The 8,762-nt window shown below is 38.2% G+C and overlaps 8 non-coding genes across 8 annotated transcripts; 6 read left to right on the top strand and 2 right to left on the bottom strand.

Annotated features, from left to right (window-relative positions):
- The first annotated feature begins 18 nt into the window (after positions 1-18).
- Positions 19-90, top strand: TRNAE-CUC (transfer RNA glutamic acid (anticodon CUC)). Its single transcript has one exon. It is a non-coding gene; the product is annotated as a tRNA-Glu (tRNA).
- A 646-nt stretch (positions 91-736) lies between these two features.
- Positions 737-840, bottom strand: TRNAL-CAA (transfer RNA leucine (anticodon CAA)). The gene is made up of 2 exons: positions 803-840; positions 737-782 (listed from the first exon to the last, which is right to left on the bottom strand). It is a non-coding gene; the product is annotated as a tRNA-Leu (tRNA).
- Positions 841-1,613: 773 nt separating this feature from the next.
- Positions 1,614-1,686, bottom strand: TRNAK-CUU (transfer RNA lysine (anticodon CUU)). Its single transcript has one exon. It is a non-coding gene; the product is annotated as a tRNA-Lys (tRNA).
- Positions 1,687-2,354: 668 nt separating this feature from the next.
- On the top strand, positions 2,355-2,427 carry TRNAV-CAC (transfer RNA valine (anticodon CAC)). The gene has a single exon. It is a non-coding gene; the product is annotated as a tRNA-Val (tRNA).
- Positions 2,428-3,904: 1,477 nt separating this feature from the next.
- On the top strand, positions 3,905-3,977 carry TRNAV-CAC (transfer RNA valine (anticodon CAC)). Its single transcript has one exon. It is a non-coding gene; the product is annotated as a tRNA-Val (tRNA).
- Positions 3,978-6,075: 2,098 nt separating this feature from the next.
- On the top strand, positions 6,076-6,147 carry TRNAE-CUC (transfer RNA glutamic acid (anticodon CUC)). The gene has a single exon. It is a non-coding gene; the product is annotated as a tRNA-Glu (tRNA).
- Positions 6,148-6,539: 392 nt separating this feature from the next.
- Positions 6,540-6,612, top strand: TRNAK-CUU (transfer RNA lysine (anticodon CUU)). The gene has a single exon. It is a non-coding gene; the product is annotated as a tRNA-Lys (tRNA).
- Positions 6,613-8,082: 1,470 nt separating this feature from the next.
- On the top strand, positions 8,083-8,155 carry TRNAK-CUU (transfer RNA lysine (anticodon CUU)). The gene has a single exon. It is a non-coding gene; the product is annotated as a tRNA-Lys (tRNA).
- The last annotated feature ends 607 nt before the right edge of the window (positions 8,156-8,762 follow it).

Genomic DNA, 8,762 nt, shown 5'->3' with positions numbered 1-8,762 from the left:
TAAGTCGCTTATCGCAGTTCCCTGGTGGTCTAGTGGTTAGGATTCGGCGCTCTCACCGCCGCGGCCCGGGTTCGATTCCCGGTCAGGGAATGAGATTTTACTTGCCTAAAAAGTCATTTTTTGGAAAAATCTACTAATATTTAGACATCTCCTAACTCCCAAAACACTCCTTTTCTCCTCTTTTTTGTGCCTCATCCCCTTCCTCCTGTCCCAGCGCCTTCTGTTACTGAGCAATGAATAAATAAATACATAAATAAATAAACAGTAATGCTAATTGTATTTTTTTTTCATTACCTTTATAAGAAAGGCGTTTGCTAGCTGCTAAACTAATTGCAGTTGAATACTGAAATTAATTAATGGCCATTATTGAGGAGTCAATTGTTTATTTTGCATTAGGATTATTTACAAGGAGCAATTTCAAAAATTTTAAAAAGAGGAACAATATGGAAAAGAGGGGGGAAATTCGAAAAAGGATCATTCGATAAACGGAATAATAATTTGAGAAAAGGGGAAGAATGCTTTTAAAATAATTGGAAAAGGAATAGTAATATCAGAGAGGGAAAAATAAGTATTAGAAGGAGGTTAATGCTTTGAAAATGGGAATAATGATTTTAAAAGGGAAGTAACAATTTAAAAACGGAAATAATGATTTATAAAGGAATTATCATTTGAAAAAAGCGAAAGTATAGCAGGAAAAAAGAGGCATTTTTAAAATAGGTTTTTAAAAGTTCAGTGCTGTCAGGAGTGGGATTTGAACCCACGCCTCCATGTGGAGACCAGAATTCCCGAGGGAAGGAGAGTCCTTGAGTCTGGCGCCTTAGACCACTCGGCCATCCTGACGGCGAGAATTTGGGGCAAAACAGAACAAAACGTGGAGTTAAAACATTTTTTTGGTGGGGGGGTCGGTTTGGTTTTACCTTTTTGGTTTTTTTTTTTTCTTTCTGTTGCTTTGTGGGGACCTATAAAATACTAATAAAGGATAATTATTAAAAACAGAATAATAATGGTTGTTAAAATTGGAAAGAAATACTAATTTAAAAAGGAGCAGTGGTTGAGGGGGAAAGGATTTTAAAACGGAATAATGATTTCTGAAATGAACAATCATTCTCACAGAATAAGACCAGGAAAACCTGGCATAATAATAATAATAATAATAATAATAATAATAATAATAATTATTATTATTATTATTATTATTATTATTATTATTATTATTATTATTATTATTATTATTTTAGGAGGAACGAATATGATGATTACAATTGTTATTGTTATTGTTATTATTATGTATTTATAGTTATAGCACTTTATTATTACATGGTATGATATTATATGATATGATATGATATTTTAAAAGGAACAATAATTTACAAAGCAGAAAGGATTTGGAAAAGGAACTATGATTTCGAAAAGGAGGAATGACTTTAAGGAGAATGAAATAGTAAAACCTGAGATAATGACTTTTAAAAATTGCAATTTAAAATAAGTAGGGAATAATAAGAGAAGAAGAATAATTAAAAATAATAATTTAGAAATTAGAATAATTAAAAAACTACAATAAATAAAGAAATAATAAAATTTAGGTGATGAAGGGAAAGAAAATGAAAAAGCTGCGCCCAACGTGGGGCTCGAACCCACGACCCTGAGATTAAGAGTCTCATGCTCTACCGACTGAGCTAGCCGGGCTGTTCATACTGCCTGGTGTTAATTCAGCAATCATAAAATTTCCATCCATTTTCCCCCGAGTTCCCCAGCAGACAGATCCTTTTAGGGCGAAAAAGGCTGAAAAAAATCTCTGCCTCCCGGCAATTTTTGGATTTTCTGCCAATTCCCCCTCGGCGATCCGAACCCGTCCATAAAAACTTCCGGGAGCGGACAAATCCCCGCAGCCTCTGAGGGCGGCGGAGCTGCCTGGAAATTGGCTGAATTCTGAGGGAAAAGGGATTTTTTGTGGTTTTGTTTTGGGCGTTTTTTGTTTGGGGGGATGGATTTTTTTGAGGTTTTCTTTTGTGTTTTTTTGTTGTTTTATTTTTTATGTTTTGTTTTTTGGGGTTTTCTTGGGGGTTTTTTTGTTGGATTTTTTTGGGAGGGGTTTGGGTTTATTTTGAAGGCTTTTTGGGGTTTTGCTTGGGGGGTTTTTGGGTTTTTGGGGGGCTTGGGTTTTTTTAGGGTTTTTTGGGTTATTTTTGGGATTTTTTGGGTTTTTGGGTTCTTTCTAATTTTTGGGGGGGAGATTTTGTTTGGAGTTTTTTTGAGCTTGTTTGTTTGTTTCTTTTGCTTATTTTTTGGAGGTGTTTTTTAGGTTTATATTTTAAGTTTTGAGAGCAGTATCCTGACTGCCCTGGGCAGGCCGCGTTTCTGTAGTGTAGTGGTTATCACGTTCGCCTCACACGCGAAAGGTCCCCGGTTCGAAACCGGGCAGAAACAGCACGTCAGTAACGTTTTTTAATTTTTTTCGTGCCTCGACATTGCTCGAAATTCCTTCACGGCGATGCCGGCAAAATAAAAAAATAAAATTACGTGTATTTGTCGGGCGAAAATGTTGAATTTTTACTCCATTCCCTGGTAAAATCCGTGTTTATAACTCAGATCTGGTTTATTTTAATTTATATATTTATATAGTATTCTATACTATACTATACTATACTATTTATATTATTATGTTGTTATTTCATTAATTTTTTATTTATTGTATATATTTTATTTGTATATAAACTTTATATTTATATAGATATATAGTTTATACATACATTTATAATATTAAAATTTTTATTTATATAAATATAAAGTTTATATAGAAATAAAAGTGTAAAACTTTAAATATCAAAGTTTATTTATTCATACATAAATATTTTCCCTGCGGACAAACTGACATCTCCACAATTTCACTCCCAGGAAAAACCTGGGAATATGAATCGCCCAGGACTCGCTGAAATGCCTCAAAATCCCATGGATTTGGGGTGGCTGCTTTCTTTCAAAAGTGACAAATTTGGCCGAAATTTAGGAATTTTGATTTTTAAGGGAAATTTGAGCACTCGTTTCCTGGTTGGGAATCGAACCGGGGCCGCGGGGATGAAAGCGCCGAATCCTGACCACTAGACCACCAGGGAGCCGCCTTTAGCCACCTTTGACCATTTACAGCAATTTTAAACATCCAACAAAACGCCCCAAATCTGCTCTTCCCATCGGCCTCAGGGCACTTCGCTCCTGGTGTGGTAAGAATCAAAAATAAGAAAAATCATTGAAAGCTCAAAATTAATTTTAAATTAATTGAATTGAATTTTAAATAATTAGATTTTATTTTAAAATCCCCTCCCAAATAATAATTCAAGACAATAAGAGAATCAATCAAAAACAGGACAGCGATAAAAACGATAAAATATATTAAATAAATGTAGCAACAGCAAAAGTAATTTAAACAATAAGATTTATCTTAAAATTGCCCTCCCTGGTGGTCTAGTGGTGAGGCTCCATCATTTTCACCGCCGTGGCCCTGATTCCTGATCAGGAAAAATTTTCTAAAACTGACAAAATTCTTTAAAAATCATAAATTTTAACCTCGGGGTGCCCCAAATGTCCGTGATTTCACGTGAAATCTCCCTGGTTTGGAATCCGACAAAATCCACCGATTTTGAGGCTATTTTGTGGGGGGTTTTGGGCTTTTTGCAATTTATTTACTTCACAAAGGCAACTGGAATTAAAAGGGATAAAGGAATTAAAATTGTAAAAAAAAAGAATGAAAGCGATAAAGGAATGAATTAAAAGCGATAAGGGAATTGTTAAAAAGCGATAAAGGAATCCGAAGCCAGGATTTTCCCCCAGGATTTGGAAATATTCAGGAACAGCCCCAGGGAATTTGGGTATTTGAAATTGCAGAAAAAACGCTAAGAGTCCTCCCATCAGCGTTTCTGTAGTGTAGTGGTTATCACGTTCGTCTCACACGCGAAAGGTCCCCGGTTCGAAACCGGGCAGAAACATTGCTTCCCTTTTTGGGCGTTTTTTGGTTTTCTTTTGTTTCTGTAGTACTTTTTTTGTTTTGTTTTGTTTTTGTTTCTTTGGTTTTTTTGTTCTTTTTTTTTTTTTTTTTTTTTGTGGTTGTTTGTTTGGTGGTTTTTTTTGTTTGTTTGATTTTTTTGTTTTGTTTTGGTTTGGTTTGGTTTGGTTTTTGGTTTTTTTTTTTTGTTTTGTTTTGTTTTGTTTTGGGTTTTTTTGTTTTACCTCCTTAATTTTCCGGACTTTATAGGATCGGGGTCGATCTCTGGGGCACACAAATTATAAACCAGAATTCCAAGAGATTCCTCTCGGGTTTGGCCAACTGGAGTGAACAAACATTGTCCTCGACATTTCTGCATTTTGGGGTGTCTGAAATGGTTTTAATTCCTTAATTCCTTCTCTGGTGACCCAAATATGGGCAGTTTTGGGGGGAAAAAAAAAACCCTCAAAACAAGGAAGAAAAAAAGGGACAAGGTATGTAGACAAAATTGCCAATAAAAGGAAAAATAACCTCTTTTTTTTGCTAATTTCCACAACCTTTTTTTTCCAAGGCCAGAATCACTTGTGTTTCTGTAGTGTAGTGGTTATCACGTTCGCCTAACACGTGAAAGGTCCTCGGTTTGAAACCAGACAAAAACATCTTTATTTTGGGGGAATTTACTCCTTTTTTCAGCCCCTCGCCAGCTGGGGTTCAATTTTGGGGTGATTTTGGGGGACTTCTGAGCTGCTTTGTAGGCTGGCAGCTTTGCTACCCTCTTCCTTTCCTTGCATCATTTCTTGTGTCTGTTTCCCAGAGGGGAAATTAATAAAAATATCAAATTATTAAAGGCACAGGAAGGTTTAATTCCCATTTCCATCTACTAAAAACGTCAAATAATCGCAGGCACAGGCAGGGAGAATTCCCATTTTCTCCATCCCCGTAAATCTGAACTTTTAAAATTTTCAAATCCAGAAATTTTTCAGTTTTGCACCCACAGGGGCGATCCCGATGTGCTGGAAAACCAAGCTCCCTTCTCCACGGAAATTTTGGGAGAAAATTCATTAAAAAATGGACAAGCTCCATGGAAAAAAAAAAAAAAAAAAGAGCAAAGCAAAGAAAAGAAAAGAAACCCAAAAACCAGCCCCAAAAAACCAAACCAAACTAAAACAACCCAAACCCAAAAAAACCCCCAAAATAAAAATAAATTTTAAAAAAACACACAAAAAAACCCAAAAGAGGCCCCCCCAAAAACCACAAAAACCCACAAAGAAACACCAAAAAATCAAGAAAACCACCCCAAAATCCCCAACTCCTTCCCCAAAAACAAACAAAAAAGGAATTGTGTGGAGAGGGAGAGGAGGAGGAGGAGGCGGCGCTGCAGTCATGCGTTCCTGCTCCTGCATGGAGTTGTTTGTTCTCAGGACGTGACCCTGAATTGCGGTCAAAAATCCCAAATTGTGTCCAGCGCGTTCCCTCCCGCTTTTGTCGGAGCTTTTGGCTCCGAATTTCCATTATTCCAGAAAATTCGGGCTTTTTTTCCTGATGGAATTCACCTCCCTCATCTTCCTCTGGTTTTATTCCCATTTCTCTGGCCGGATCCAGGCTGGTATTTCTTTATCTGTGTGCTGGGATTTGAAGGGAAAAATTGGGGAAAATATCAGCAAAATGTTTAATAATTCTCGTGTAACCCAAGAATTTGTCCAATCCCTTTACCCACAGCTCCTTCAGATTTCTGTAGCTGCTGGAATGCCCAAAATCTGATTTTTTCATGGATTCTGGGTGTTTCCCCCTGTATGAAAAGCATGGGGATGAGTCCAAAATTGGGAAAATCGCGAAAACTGTGCAGTTCTGGTTTAGTTCGGAACAGAGCGTCCCAAATGGGGGCAAAAATGGATTTTGGGGGTAATTTCTGTGCTCCCAGGTGGCTGAGAAGGGGCTGGGGAGAAGCCAGGGATGGTTTGGGTTAAATCGGGGGGATTTTAGCACTCGGAGGGTGAGAAAAAAATGGGTGAAAAGGCCCACCGACCCTTTTTTCAGCAAATTTAACCTAAAAATTTTTTATTTCGATCGTGATTTGGGGTCTAGCCCACCTTCCTATCAACTCCCTGGTGGTCTAGTGGTTAGGATTCGGCGCTCTCACCGCCGCGGCCCGGGTTCGATTCCCGGTCAGGGAAAGGTTGGTTTTGTCCAAAACACCCACTTTTTTGTGTTTTTCAAAATCCTTCCAGGATTTAACATCTCCTAACCCCAAAATTATCCCTCTTCTCCTCTTTTTGTGCCTCTCCCTTTCCCGCCAGACGTCCCCTTCCACCTGCCCCGGGTCCGTCTTTTATTGAGCAGTAAAAAAAAAAAAAATTAAAAATACTTTTTTATACACACACATATACATATATATATATATATATATATATATATATATATCTTTTTTAATAAAAATTAAGATTTTAACTTCAGCGGAAGCGGCAGCACGAGGGGTCGCGTCCTCTGCCCAGATTCCTGAAAAATTTTGTAGTGTTTTTGTTTGGTTTTAGGTTTGATAAAGCAGCAGCCTAACCGTTACTCAGTAGCCCGGCTAGCTCAGTCGGTAGAGCATGAGACTCTTAATCTCAGGGTCGTGGGTTCGAGCCCCACGTTGGGCGGTATCTCTTTTCCTATTTAAGTACCCAAAAATTATACTTTTTAACCTTTACTTATTACAATATTTTAAAACTATTACTCCTTTCGTTAGTTTATTTTAGTGTTTAAATTTTTATTTTTATTTAATTATTTATTTTTAATTTTTAAACTATTCTTATTATAATTAATTGTATAGTAATTTTTAAAAACAATACGTGTTGGACTGGCACCAGGAATTTCACGCTCGGGAAGACTGGGATTGGGGGGGGGGGGGGGGGTTGGGACTCATAAATTTCGGGATTTGAACCCCAAAAAGGAGGGCTTGGGACCCAAAAATGCGGATTTGATCCCAAAAATCAGGATTTGGACCGACACCAGGAATTTCACGCCCGGGCAGCTGCACAAACACCGGGACGGGACCGGCCCCAAAGGCCTCGGGAACAGCCCGGAGCAGCCAGACAGGGCATTAATCACCGGATAATTATCCCTGCCGCTAATTAAGACCCCGCAGGGCATCCCGGGGCGCTCCGGCTCCATCCCCGTCCCCCCAAAATCTGTGCGGGATTTGCGGCTGGGTTCCCAAATTTGGGGGATTTTTGGGACGCGGGGACAGAGGGGGGACAAAGGGAGCGGGGGCCGTGTCCGGGTGTTTGTCCAGGTGTCTGTCCGGGTGTTTGTCCAGGTGTTCCCCGCATTGTTCCCCGGGTTCGGGGTCGTTCAGGCCCCGAGGGCAGCGCGGTGATAAAGGGGGCGCGGGGCGGCGGCGCCGGGAGCCCCGTGGAGCGCTCGGCTGGGTGAGGCACCGCCTTTTGGGGGGTTTTCGGGGGTTTTGGGGTTCTCCTTGCGCGCTCCGTGTCCATTGGCATCATCCCAGCATCTCCTCGAACTTGTAAAGAAACAGGGATTTTTATTTTTATTACCATTATTTTTAAAAATATATAAAAGATGTTATATATATTTTTATTATGCTTTTATATAGCTAAAATATATACTTTTAAAATAATGTATTAAATTAAAATTAATTTTATTACTAATAAAATATATATTTTATATAATAAATATATATATATATATTCAAAATATATTTTAAATATATATTTAAAATATAAAATATGTTATATATATATGGTTTTATTTTACTATGCTTTTATATATCTAAAATATATATTTCTAATAATGTATAAATAATAATACATAAATAGATGAACAAATGTATTATATGGTGTCTAATTTATGTATAAATCCATATAAAATATATAAATACACCGTCTAGTCTAATAAGTAAATAAATAGATAAAATATATTTTAGCACATAAAGATATATTTATTATTTTCATATAGTTTTATATTCTTTACTTTTACGTTTCTTAGACTTAATTGAATAGTTTTTGAAAAATAAACCGGTTTAATTTTTAAATAATTAAGCATTTTACAGAAACGAAATGAAACTTTTACTTTTAGTAAAAAAATAATGAAATAACCGAAATCAAGGAGCCCGGCTAGCTCAGTCGGTAGAGCATGAGACTCTTAATCTCAGGGTCGTGGGTTCGAGCCCCACGTTGGGCGGTACTTACTCTTTTACCCCTTTGTTCAGCCAAATCTGATCTTTTTCCCTTTTTCTTTACCCAAATCCTGGTTCGGGTTCAGCTGCAGGCGCTACTGAGGTGTCGCAGCGCCTTTGGCAGTAAAGCGCTTTTTTCCTCATTAAAACATTTTAGTGTCTGCAACCAAAATCACTAAAATCTCCAGAATTCCCCAGACTTCCTTTTTTGGGGGCTATCTCAGGAGGAAAACCAAGCTTTTCTCTGCTCCTTCTGCCCCAAGAGGCACAAAACCAAAGAACCGGGAGGGTTTTTCCGCGGTTGCTTTGGGATTTTTTCCCCACCCTATCCCAGGACTGAGCCCCAAGGGAATCCCAGAGCTGAATTCCTGAATCCAGAGCTGAATTCCTGAGCTGCTCTCATTCCAGGGCTGAATTCCTGAGCCCTCCTCATCCCAGAGCTGGATTCTGGAACTGTTCTCATTCTAGAGAGCAGAATTAATTCCAGGGCTGAATTCCTGAGCCCTTCTCATTCCAGGGAACTGAATTCATCCCAGAGCTGAGTTCTCATTCCCTAATCCTAACCCTAACCTCTAGAACTGATCCCAGAGCAGAATTCCTGAGCCCTTCCCA

The sequence above is a fragment of the Ammospiza caudacuta genome, chromosome 33 (genome assembly GCF_027887145.1).
Source record: "Ammospiza caudacuta isolate bAmmCau1 chromosome 33, bAmmCau1.pri, whole genome shotgun sequence".
Taxonomy (NCBI): Eukaryota; Metazoa; Chordata; class Aves; order Passeriformes; family Passerellidae; genus Ammospiza; species Ammospiza caudacuta.
Note: the sequence above shows the minus strand (reverse complement) of the source record. Positions and strands in the feature narration are given on the sequence as shown.